The sequence below is a fragment of the Haematobia irritans genome, chromosome 5 (genome assembly GCF_050003625.1).
Source record: "Haematobia irritans isolate KBUSLIRL chromosome 5, ASM5000362v1, whole genome shotgun sequence".
Taxonomy (NCBI): domain Eukaryota; kingdom Metazoa; phylum Arthropoda; class Insecta; order Diptera; family Muscidae; genus Haematobia; species Haematobia irritans.
This window is the reverse complement of record NC_134401.1, coordinates 147,827,657-147,841,361: the sequence shown is the minus strand read 5'-3', so window position 1 is coordinate 147,841,361 and position 13,705 is coordinate 147,827,657. Positions and strand designations below refer to the sequence as shown.

The window sequence follows — 13,705 nt, the reverse complement described above, 5'->3', positions numbered from 1 at the left end:
TGTCTTTTAATGGAAACAAAATTCTTTTTATCAATATAATAACATTTTAGATGAGGACAATTGTATTTTTCTTAGAACCATGTTCACTGAGCCAACATGGTTGCAGGTTAAAATGTTACATGGTCGCCGCAAAAATAGCTGCTATCATATTATTTTGCTCTTCGAATATGATTGTGGCAATCATGTTTCTTCTCTGCGTGTGGGGACTATATATAATTATGCACTGATATGGACCAATGTTTTCATATACTAAGACCATATACTAACATCACGTACCAAATTTCAACCGGATCGGATGAAATTTGCTTCTCTTAGAGGATTCGCAAGCCAAATTTGGGGGTCCGTTTATATGGGGGCTATACGTAAAAGTGGACCGATATGGCCCATTTGCAATACCATCCGACCTACATCAATAACAACTACTTGTGCCAAGTTTCAAGTCGATAGCTTCTTTCGTTCGGAAGTTAGCGTGATTTCAACAGACGGACGGGCGCACGGACATCAGATCGACTCAGAATTTCACCACGACCCAGAATATATATACTTTATGGGGTCTTAGAGCAATATTTCGATGTGTTACAAACGGAATGACAAAGTTAATATATCCCCATCCTATGGTGGAAGGTATAATAAAATGAATTCTATTGTTTTGTTTTCAAAAATGTATGCTACTTCAATTTTATTCAATCTACTCCACTTTTTTCCAAAATCTACTTCACTAAATTTTTCACTAGCGGCAGCACTGACAATAAGGTGTTTTTCTAGTCAACTACCTTTATTACTGTATTTGCGTTTGGATTTGTTTGCATTTGTGTGTGCGTGTTTTTGTGAGCAATCTTTAAGATAAATACGTTCTCTTCCTCTATTTATCTCTTGTAGAAAAAGCCGCAAATATTTTATTACCTCCTCTCTCACACACTCGCGCTCACTGAAATACACTCTCTTTTAAGACAATAAAACTTTTAGGTTGTTGATTTGGCTGTAATTTTTGTTCGTGGATTCAGTCTTAACAAGATCTTATACAGTTTGGTTGAACGGAGCGCGTGATTGACTGAGTGAAACTCTGTTGCCCGATTAACCAAAACACAAAAAAACAGTAAATACAATATAGTATATGGTTTTTGTAAAATAGAAGTGGGTAAATAAAAAGAAGTTGAAATAAAACAAAAACAAATCTTCCAAATAACGGTATAGTTTTCCCAATTTGCGATCTATGGTTATGTGGATTATTTCAATTATTGTGACTGGATTTAATTAAGACTTTTGCATTCGTTTTTTCGGTAGTTTGCAGAGTGCGCGGAGTTTGTCGGGTTTTGTGAATACAAAAAAAGCGTAGTGTGTGTGTTTAAAACAAAAAAACGTATATATGCCTGGTGCATGCATGCATATGCACCTTTAATGTCTTAAGACCAAAAGCTAGCAACTCCATGGTATCCCCTCTACTCTTTATGTGTATTAAACACAAAACAAATTTTGTGTGAAGTAAATGAATGAGAATTGAAATTAATTCCGTGAATCGCGTGTGTTATTTAATATATGAATTTTTATGAAATATTTGTGCCGAAATATGGTGGATGAAGAATTTAAAAAAAAATTGAAATGAAATAATAATAAAAGAAAAATCAAAATTCAAATTAAAATTAAAAAAGAAGAGTTTTCAGAATTGTGCAAGAGAAGAATGAGAGAAGATAACAGAAGAAAAAAAACTGCAATTATAAGCATGTGGTAAAAAGGTGGCTTTACCACCCATTATAAATCAAACTAACTGCATTTGTATTAAGTAAAAAACACACCCTAGTGTTGTTGTTATTATTCGTAGAGTAGAACATCATTGAGTAAAAAACCTTCGGCTCCCTCCCCAAGAAAAACGATTTCTCATTATGCATCATAGACCTGTATGACGATGCCAATGATCTTTACAAAAACAACAATAAAATCAACGATGATGATGATGCCATCATCTTACCCCCATCATAAAATCGTCAACATAACCCCGTTCTTGTTATTGTAGTTGTGAGAAGAAAAACCAAGAGATTTTTTGTTGTTGTTCTGTTGTGCAGCTAACGTTAATGAGCAAAGAAATTATGCTTAAAGTGCAGTTTTTTTTAAATGTATGTTTGTGTTTTTTACTAAAGCAAAAAATTTTAATGCGAAAATATTGTGCAATTTTTAAGATTTAAAGGAAAATCGAATGAAAAAAATTAAAGCAGACCTTGATCGTAATCGCAATTTGTTTTACAGCGATTGGTAAACAGAAAAGGTTTTATTTGCAATTGGAAACTTTATCATCATCATCGTTGACGCTGTCGTCGTCACCAACGTTAGCAACACCTCATTCATGACTGGAATAATTTATTAATAATAACAACGTTTTGGATATTTTGATAAACAATTGTAAGTAAAAACATTGTTTTAAAAACGTTTTTTGTCATGTATATGTATGTATGGCTTATTTTGCATATTTTATTGAAAAATTACCATGTTACACAAAAGTTTCAATTTTGTTTTAATAACTAGACTCAATATTTAAGACTATAAAGAAATCGAAGAAATTTTTAGCAAGTGTTGTAAATATAAATAGAGCAAAAAAAAAATGGAAGTTCTTTCATAGTCATTACTTTTGATGCAAATGCAAAAATGATATTCTAGAGATGGATTTAATTTTCACATCACAAGAGGTACTTCAAAAATTTTCTAAACAAACTACAATTTTGACATAATTTTCTATACAAAATAAAATTTTGACTACATTTTCTATAGAAATAAAATTGTGAGACAATTTTCTATAGAAATAAAATTGTGAGACAATTTTCTATATAAATAAAATTTTGACACAATTTTCTATAGAAATAAAATTTTGACAGAATTTGCTATTAAAAATAAAATTTTGTCAAAATTTTCTATAGAAATAAAATTTTAACAAAATTTTCCATAGAAATAAAATTTTTACAAAATTTGCTATACAAAATAAAATTTTGACAAAAATTTTCTATAGAAATAAAATTTTAACAAAATTTTCTATGGATATAAAATGTTAATAAAATGTTCTTCAAAATAAAATTAACACAAAATTTTCTATGCAAAATTAAATTTCTACGAAATTTTCTATAGAAATAACATCCCAGCAAAAAAATTTGGAAGTTCTTCCAAAGACACAACTTTAAAAGCACTTCCAGAAGATGCACTCCCAATTATGGTCTTTATTTTAACTACACAGGGAATTCTTTTGATTAAATTTTTTATAACTTTGTTTTTTTTCATACTTTTAATGGGTAATTTTAACTTTTTTGTTTCAAATTAGTTAAAAACAGTTTAAGAATTCATAAAATGGTACAAATTATTTAAATTTTGTCGAAAAAAATCATAAATCCATTCTGAACAAATTGTGAATTTTAGAAAATATTTGAGGTCAAACGTTTCCGACAAGCGTTAGAATTCATTAAAAATTATAAAAAATTATTTATGTGACAAAGTATCACAGAATATTTTAATTTACATCCAAAACATTGAATTCGGATCACACCTAAAAAAAGATCCAAATTCAGTGCACCGGCTATTGAAATGAAGGACTTCGTCAATTTTGCATCACTTCCGGATCCAAAAAGAACATTTTCATTACTTTTTTGGCGACGCTTTTTTTGCTGCTTTTTTATGACAAAATTTTCTATAGAAATAAAATTTTAATAAAATTTGCTATGCAAAATAAAATTTTGACAAAATTTGCTATAAAAAATAAAAATTTGACTAAATTTTCTATAAAAATAACATTTTGACAAAATTTTCTATAGAAATAAAATTTTGACAAATTTTGCTATAAACTAAAATTTTCTATAGAAATAATATTTACAATCACAAAATTTTCTATAGAAATAATATATTGACAAAATTTTCTGTAGAAATAAAATCCTTAAAAATATTCTATCAAAATAAAATTTTGAAATTTTTTTTTATAAAATTAAATTAAAAAAAAAAATTATAGGAATACAATTTTGACAAAATATTTTTTTACAGAAATAACATTTTGACAAAATTTTCTATAGAAATAAAATTTGGCAAAATTTTCTACAGAAATAACATGTTCTATAGAAATAAAATTTTAACAAACTTTTCTATAGAAATACAATTGTGACAAAAGTTTCTATAGAAATAAAATTTTGACAAAATTTTCTATAGAAATAAAATTTTTACAAAATTTTCTATAGAAATAAAACATATACAAAAATTTCTATAGAAATAAAATTTTGCCATAAAGTTCTATAGAAATAAAATTTTACAAAATTTTCTATACAAAATTAAATTTTGACAAAAATTTCCAATAGAAATAAATTTTTGACAAAATTTTCTATTGAAATAAATGTTGACACAATTTTCCGTAGAAATAAAATTGGTCAACATTTTATTTCTACTTAAATTTGTCAAAATTTTATTTCTACTTTCTATAGAAATAAAATTTTTACAAAATTTTCCAAGAAATAAAATTTTGACAAAATTTTCTATACGAATAAGATTTTTACAAAAATGTCTATAGAAATAAAATGTTGACAAAATTTTGTATACGAATAAAGTTTTGACAAAAATTTCTATAGAAATAAAATATTGACAAAATTTTTGTACAGTCATAAAATTTTGACAAAATTTTCTCTTGAAATTATATGTTGACACAATCTTCTACAGAAATAGCATTTCGACAAAATTTCCTATAGAAATAAAATTTTGACAAAATTTTTTATAGAAATAAAATTTTGACAAAATTTTCTATAGAAATAAAATTTTGACACAATTAGACACAAAAACTAAATTTTGATGAAGTGTTCTATAGAAGTATAAATTTGACAATAATTTCTTTTGGAAATAAAATTTTGACAAAATTTTCTACAGAAATAGCATTTTAACAAAATTTCCTATAGAAATAAAATTTTAACAAAATTTTCTATAGAAATAAAATTTTTACAAAATTTTCTATAGAAATAAAATTTTGACACAATTAGACACAAAAACTAAATTTTGATGAAATGTTCTATAGAAATATAAATTTGACAAAAATTTCTTTTGGAAATAAAATTTTGACAAAATTTCCTATAGAAATAAAATTTTGATAAAATTTCCTATAGAAATAAAATTTTCACAAAATTTTCTATAGAAATAAAATTTTGACAAAATGTTCTATAGAAATAAAATTTTGACACAATTAGACACAAAAACTAAATTTTGGTGAAATGTTCTCTAGAAATATAAATTTGACAAAAATTTCTTTTGGAAATACAATTTTGACAAAATTTTCTACAACAGAAATAACATTGTGACAAAATTTCCAATAGAAATAAAATTTTGACAAAATTTTCTATAGAAATAAAATTCTGACAAAATTTTCTATAGAAACAAAATTTTGACAAAATTGTCTATAGAAATAAAATTTTGACACAATTAGCCATTAAAAACTAAATTTTGATGAAATGTTCTATAGAAATATAAATTTCACAAAAATTTCTTTTGGAAATAAAATTTTGACAAAATTTCCTACAGAAATAGCATTTTGACAAAATTTCCTATAGAAATAAAATTTTGACAAAATTTTTTATAGAAATAAAATTTTGACAAAATTTTCTATAGAAATAAAATTTAAAAAAAATTTTCTATAGAAATAAAATTTTGAAAAAATTTTCTATAGAAATAAAATTTTGACACAATTAGACACAAAAACTAAATTTTGATGAAGTGTTCTATAGAAGTATAAATTTGACAATAATTTCTTTTGGAAATACAATTTTGACAAAATTTTCTACAACAGAAATAACATTGTGACAAAATTTCCTATAGAAATAAAATTTTGACAAAATTTTCTATAGAAATAAAATTTTGACAAAATTTTCTATAGAAATAAAATTCTGACAAAATTTTCTATAGAAACAAAATTTTGACAAAATTGTCTATAGAAATAAAATTTTGACACAATTAGCCATTAAAAACTAAATTTTGATGAAATGTTCTATAGAAATATAAATTTCACAAAAATTTCTTTTGGAAATAAAATTTTGACAAAATTTCCTACAGAAATAGCATTTTGACAAAATTTCCTATAGAAATAAAATTTTGACAAAATTTCCTATAGAAATAAAATTTTGACAAAATTTTTTATAGAAATAAAATTTTGACAAAATTTTCTATAGAAATAAAATTTTAAAAAAAATTTCTATAAAAATAAAATTTTGACACAATTAGACACAAAAACTAAATTTTGATGAAGTGTTCTATAGAAGTATAAATTTGACAATAATTTCTTTTGGAAATACAATTTTGACAAAATTTTCTACAACAGAAGTAACATTGTGACAAAATTTCCTATAGAAATAAAATTTTGACAAAATTTTCTATAGAAATAAAATTCTGACAAAATTTTCTATAGAAATGAAATTCTGACAAAATTTTCTATAGAAACAAAATTTTGACCAAATTGTCTATAGAAATAAAATTTTGACACAATTAGCCATTAAAAACTAAATTTTGATGAAATGTTCTATAGAAATATAAATTTCACAAAAATTTCTTTTGGAAATAAAATTTTGACATAATTTCCTATAGAAATGAACTTTTGACAACATTTTGTATAGACATAAAATTTTGACAAAATTTTCTATAGAAATAAAATTCTGACAAAATTTTCTATAGAAATAAAATTCTGACAAAATTTTCTATAGAAACAAAATTTTGACAAAATTGTCTATAGAAATAAAATTTTGACACAATTAGCCATTAAAAACTAAATTTTGATGAAATGTTCTATAGAAATATAAATTTCACAAAAATTTCTTTTGGAAATACAATTTTGACAAAATTTTCTACAACAGAAATAACATTGTGACAAAATTTCCTATAGAAATAAAATTTTGACAAAATTTTCTATAGAAATAAAATTCTGACAAAATTTTCTATAGAAACAAAATTTTGACAAAATTGTCTATAGAAATAAAATTTTGACAACATTTTGTATAGACATAAAATTTTGACAAAATTTCGATAGAAATAAAATTTTGACAAAATTTTCTATAGAAATAAAATTTTGATAAAAGCTTCTGTAGAAATAAAATTATGACAAAACTTTTTAAAGAAATAAAATTTTTATAAAATTTTCTGTAGAAATAAAATTTTGCAAAATAGGATTTTTTTGTTTGGTATATATATGCCTTTAATATTTAAAGCCGCATAATATTTAATATTTCTTTTAATATATTTAATTTCTATTTCTCGTCTTTGAGGGTATAACCTTCTCTGCCTGCTCAATCGATTCATGCTGACATTATTTAATTGTTTTTGGTTTATTAATACATTTTTTTTCGCAAAATCTAATTATATAAATATCTTCTTATGCAAATCTTTGAATAACAAGTTTCAATTTTTTTAAAACAAAATTTTTGAGTAACAAAATTAATAGTACCTGCATAAAATTTAAATGTTCATGATGATTATGCCTATGATTTTATTTAAATTAGATAATTTTTCATGTTTGTATTTTTTATTTTTGTTGGAAATCAAATACTTAAAAAATGACCCTTCATGACATACTAATGAAATTAATGATAAATAAGATAGTATCTATGGAAAATTAATTGAGTTATTTTGCATGTATAAAATTGATACCAAAGTTTTATGTAGATATAATTTTTAAATCATTTTTTTTTTGCTTATATGTTAAATGTCCACATAGGATGGGCGTTATTTTAGCAATAGCTTTGGTTGGTCTTGAGGTGTAATATTTCATAATACCCCATGCTAGTTGTTATTGATTAACAACTCCTCATAGGGCATATAAATTATTGAAATTAACAAAAAACAAAAATGTTTATAATAAATGGAGGCTTTTAGAGCAACTCAGTTGTTTTATGTGATTTACCACATTTATTAATGATAAGTAGCTGAATTTTTAATAATAAAAAAAGACATTTTGATTTGAAAGTTAGTTTATTTTATATTTTTAGAAATATTTTAATTAGGAAAATGAAATATTAATTTTTAAAATTTCACACTCTTCCCATTAAAAAGTCAGGTAGATACGACTATGGTCTCATAATAATTTTTGAATTGCTATAGAAAATCCCATTATAAAGTGAATTCGTGTGACCTTTCATATATCTTAAAAAATTTTGTAATTTTTGTATTTTTTTCCATACACTGAAAAAACAGTGAACCCACCAGGAAGAAAACTTTCGGTTAATTTAAGAAAATTTTGAATATTTGTAGAAAATTTTAACTAAACAGTATTACAAAACGTTGGCATCACGCCGATGTCATAAAAAAAGGTAAATATTTTTCGACAAATTCAAGAAAATGTATTAGACATAACTAAGTTTTTTCACTTGTTAAAGAAAATTTTGTAGTTTGAAGGAAAAACTTGGAGTTCAAAATTGCAAGAATGTCTTTAGTGACATACGAAGTTCATGAGGGACACATTTTTGGTAAAATTTACAAAATTAAAGAAATTCTGAACTATTTTGTGGAAGACACGAATTTAGTTAATCTTTATGCTTCATTTGAGTATATTTTTTTTCTCGGGTTTAGTTAATTTAACTAACGTACACAAAAAATTATTAAAGTAAAGAAACCTTTCTCCAAACATAATAATGAACTAAAATAAAGTTAAATTGGCTTTAGTGAAATACAGAATTCACTTTTTTTGAGTGTAGTAATAATATTTTGTAATAAAAAATGTTTGATTTGAAATTTAGTTTATTTTATATTTTTAGAAATATTTGAATTTCGAAAATTAAATATTTATTTTTAATATTTCACACTCTTCCCCTTAAAAGGGCAGTTAGATACGACTATGGTTAGGTTATGTTAAAGTGGCAGCCCGATTAAGTATCAGGCTCACTTAGACTATTCAGTCTATTGTGATACGACTAGGTCTCAAAATTTTTTTTTGAATTACTATAGAAAATCCCATTATAAAGTGAATTTGTGTGGCCTTTCAAATATCTTAAGGAATTTTGTAATGTTTACCAATTTTTTTCCTTAGTCCAAAAAAAAGTCGGCCAGAGTCGACTATCATTTTTGCATTACTATGTATATAAAAACTCCCAGTGAATTAAATTCATGTGGCCTTATTCAATATCTTCAAAACTTTGCAACTTGTGAAAACCCCCTGATTTAATGACACTTTAATTGCCAAAATATCTTTGTGTCAATCTTTGGTCCAAAAAACAAACATTTATTATCACTTCAAAACAATTTCAACCGGAGCCAATAATGATGGTGGCACCTCTAGCTACTCTGTGATCTTATATAACAACTTAATCAAGGGCTACCTCCCCCTGTCCCCTCGTCAAAAACAATTTTCCTAGCGATTCTTCATCCATACCAAATGAAGATATCACAAAAGCTGGCTGGTATCAAAGATTCAAATTGATTTTCAAAATTTCACAGAATCGACAAGAAAGCAAAAAAAAAAATCCCACCAAAAAACAACAAATCGTTTTTAGTAAATAAGTTAAATAAAGTAATTATCAATTGCGATGGTTCGAAGGAAAACAAATTAAACTAGCAAATACATAAACTGGCCAAGATATATAAACGAATACATCAACTATGGCATGAATCCATCTATGACTTGCGAAGTAAAAAAGTGGATTTCAATTATCCCCCTAGACGTGACAGAAGAAAAAAAAACAAATACCATAATCATTGTTTATATAAAACAAAAACAATGGCAGACCAGACAAAAATACAAAAAAATAGCCAAACCAAAACGGCAACATTTGCAATTTTGCGCCCGTAAATGTTCGATTGTTTGTTTAGGTATTTTAATGTTTTTTTTTGTTATGCATTTTGGGTTAGAAGACATTAAAAGTTAAAATTAGAAATATTAAAATAAACAATTGTTTTTTTTTTTTTTTTTGAAAGCCACCCGTTTGATTGTTCATTGCCCCTACGATGCATATAAAAGCAAGAGAAATTTAAATGTTTTTATCAGATAATTAAATTAATCGGAATTAAATGAGAACGATACATAATTTCATATTATTAATAAAACACTTCGCCTTTATGATATCATAAAGATGGTTAGATTTGGGCATACATATTAAGATGGACAGGCAGGAAGATAGACGGTCGGACAAAATCACAAATTGACAGACAGGCGCAAAGTAAGCCAAGTACGGCCGCCACAGTTGGTAGAATTTTACCAAAAATAGAAGATTTTTTACGGTTTGGTAGATTGGTAGAATGCTGGTTGTTTTGGTAAAACTTTGACAAAATTTTCTATAAAAAATAAAATTTGTACAAAATTTTTATATAAAAAATAAAATTTGTACAAAATTTTCTATAAAATATAAAATTTCTACAGAAATAAAATTTTGATAAAAAAATCTATAGAGAAAAAATTTTGAGAAAATTTTCTACGAAATAAAATGTTGACAAAATTTTCTCTAGAAAAAAAAAACTTTGACAAAATTTTCTAACAAACCATAATTTCTAATAAAAATAAAATATTGGCAAGATATTTTATAAAAAATAAAAATTTACTAAATTTTCAATAGAAATAAAATTTGGACAAAATGTCTATACAAATAAAATAAACGGTTTGGTAGATTGGAAGAATTTTTCCAACTAAGAGGTACTTCACAATTTTTTTTTTAATGAAAGTTAGCAATTTTCTATAAAAATAAAATGTTGACAAAGTTTTCTAAAAAAATAAAATTTTGACAAAATTTTCTATAAAATATACAATTTTGACAAAAAATCTATAGAAATACAATTTTTTATAAAAATTAAATTTAGACAAAATTGTCTTTCAAAAAATAAATGTAAATTAACGGTTTGGTAGATTGGAAGAATTTTTCCAACTAAGAGGTACTGCACAATTTTTTTTTAATGAAAGTTAGCAATTTTCTATAAAAATAAAATTTTGACAAAGTTTTCTGAAAAAAAAAATAAAATTTTGACAAAATTTTCTATAAAATATACAATTTTGACAAAAAATCTATAGAAATACAATTTTTTATAAAAATTAAATTTTGACAAAATTGTCTTTCAAAAAATAAATGTAAATTAACGGTTTGGTAGATTGGACGAATTTTTCCAACTAAGAGGTACTTCACAATTTTTTTTAAATGAAAGTTAACAATTTTCTATAAAAATAAAAATTTGACAAAGTTTTCTAAAAAAAATAAAATTTTGACAAAATTGTCTATAAAATATACAATTTTGACAAAAAATCTATAGAATAAAATTTTGTATAAAAATTAAATTTTGACAAAATTGTCTTTCAAAAAATAAATGTAAATAAACGGTTTGGTAGATTGGAAGAATTTTTCCAACTAAAAGGTACTTAACAATTTTTTTTAAATGAAAGTTAACAATTTCCTATAAAAATAGAATTTTGACAAAGTTTTCTAAAAAAAATAAAATTTTGACCAAATTTTCTATAAAATATACAATTTTGACAAAAAATCTATAGAAGTAAAATTTTTTATAAAAATTAAATTTTGACAAAATTGTCTTTCAAAAAATAAATGTAAAAAATTTTCTATAGATATAAAATTTTGACAAAATTTTTTACCAACAATAAAATTTTGGCAAAATTTTTTTTGACAAAATTTTCTAAAAATTATAAAGATATTATATGAAAGATATTCTCTAAAAAATAAAATTTTACCAAATTTTACATAGAAATAAAATTTGGACAAAATTTCTATAGAAATAAAATAAACGGTTTGGTAGATTGGAAGATTTTTTCCAACTAAGAGGTACTTTACAATTTTTATTTTTATTTAAATCTTTATATTTATCTGTGGGAAGCGTACTGGTTGAACTGATCTGCTTGGGAAAATATCTGTCATCAAACCCCCCCTGAAATTTTCAAAGGAAACTAGTATATTTAATTCATGGTGGTGGGTATATAAGATTCGGCACGGCCGAACTTACTGCTGTATATACTTGTTTTTTTTTCTTTATACCCTGCGCCACACTGTGGAACAGGGTATTATAATTTAGTGCATATGTTTGCAACGCCCAGAAGGAGATGAGATAGACACATGGTGTCTTTGGCTAAAATGCTCAGGGTGGGTTCCTGAGTCGATATTGCCATGTCCGTCTGTCCGTGAACACATTTTTGGAATCAAAGTCTAGGTCGCAGTTTTAGTCCAATCGACTTCAAATTTGGCACAAGTATGTGTTTTGGCTCAGAATAGAAACCTATTGATTTTGGAAGAAATCGGTTCAGATTTGGATATAGCTCCTATATATGTATTTCGCCCGATATGGACTTATATGGCCCCAAAAGCCAGAGTTTTACCTTAAGTAGCTTAAAATTTTGCACAAGAAGAACAATTAGTTCTGTAGTCAAGTGTGCCAAATTTTATTGAAATCCGTTTGGATTTAGATATAGCTCCCATATATAGAAGCCAGAGTTTTACCCCAATTTGGTTGAAATTTTGCAGTAGGAGTACAATTAGTGGTGTAGTCAAGTGTGCCAAATTTTATTGAAATCGGTTCAGATTTAGATATAGCTCCCATATATATCGTTCGGCCGATTTACACTCATATGACAACAGTGGCCAATCTTTTACTCCGATTTAATTGAAATTTTGCACAGGGAGTAGAATTAGCATTGTAGCTATGCGTGCCAAATTTGGTTGAAATCGGTTCAAATGTAGATATAACTCCCATATATAGCTTTCGCCCGATTTACACTCATATGGCCACAGAGGCCAATTTTTAACTCCGATTTAGTTGAAATTTTGCACAGGAAGTAGAATAAGCATTGTAGCTATGCGTGCCAAATTTGGTTGAAATCGGTTCAGATTTAGATATAGCTCCCATATATATGTTTTTCTGATTTCGACAAAAATGGTCAAAATACCAACATTTTCCTTGTAAAATCGCCACTGCTTAGTCGAAAAGTTGTAAAAATGACTGTAATTTTCCTAAACTTCTAATACGTATATTTCGAGCGATAAATTATAAATAAACTTTTGCGAAGTTGCCTCAAAATTGGTTCAGATTTAAATGTTTCCCATATTTTTATACCCTGCGCCACACTGTGGAACAGGGTATTATAAGTTAGTGCATATGTTTGTAACACCCAGAAGGAGACGAGGTAGACATATGGTGTCTTTGGTAATAATGCTCAGGGTGGTTCCCTTAGTCGATATAACCATGTCCGTCTGTCCGTCTGTCCGTCCGTCCGTCCGTCCGTCCGTCTGTCTGTGAACACATTTTTGTGATCAAAGTCTAGGTCGCAATAGTCCAATCGCCTTCAAATTTGGCACGTGTTCCTTTTTTGGGTCAGAATAGAACCCTATTGATTTTGGAAGAAATCGGTTCAGATTTACATAGAGCTCCCATATATATCTTGCGCCCGATATGCACTTATATGGCCCCAGAAGCCATAGTTTTGGCCCAATTTGGTTGAAATTTTGCACTAGGAGTACAATTAGTAGTATAGTCATGTGTGCCAAATTTGATTGAAATCGGTTCAGATTTAGATATAGCTCCCATACATATATTTCCTCTGATATGCACTTATATGGACCCAGAAGCCAAAGTTTTATCCCGATTAGTTTGAAATTTTGCACAAGGAGTACAATTAGTAGTATAGTCATGTGTGCTAAATTTGATTGAAATCGGTTCAGATTTAGATATAGCTCCCATACATATCTTTCGCCCGATATGGACTATTATGGTCCTAGAAGCCAGAGTTTTGGTTCAATTT

The 13,705-nt window shown here is 26.0% G+C and overlaps 1 protein-coding gene across 1 annotated transcript in view; it reads left to right on the top strand.

Annotated features, from left to right (window-relative positions):
• The first annotated feature begins 1,061 nt into the window (after positions 1-1,061).
• Shrm (shroom) overlaps positions 1,062-13,705 on the top strand; it is a 338,013-nt gene continuing 325,369 nt past the window's right edge. The window contains exon 1 of the mRNA XM_075312930.1: positions 1,062-2,394. The gene's annotated coding sequence lies outside the window, so the exon portion shown is untranslated. The remainder of the gene's footprint in view (positions 2,395-13,705) is intronic.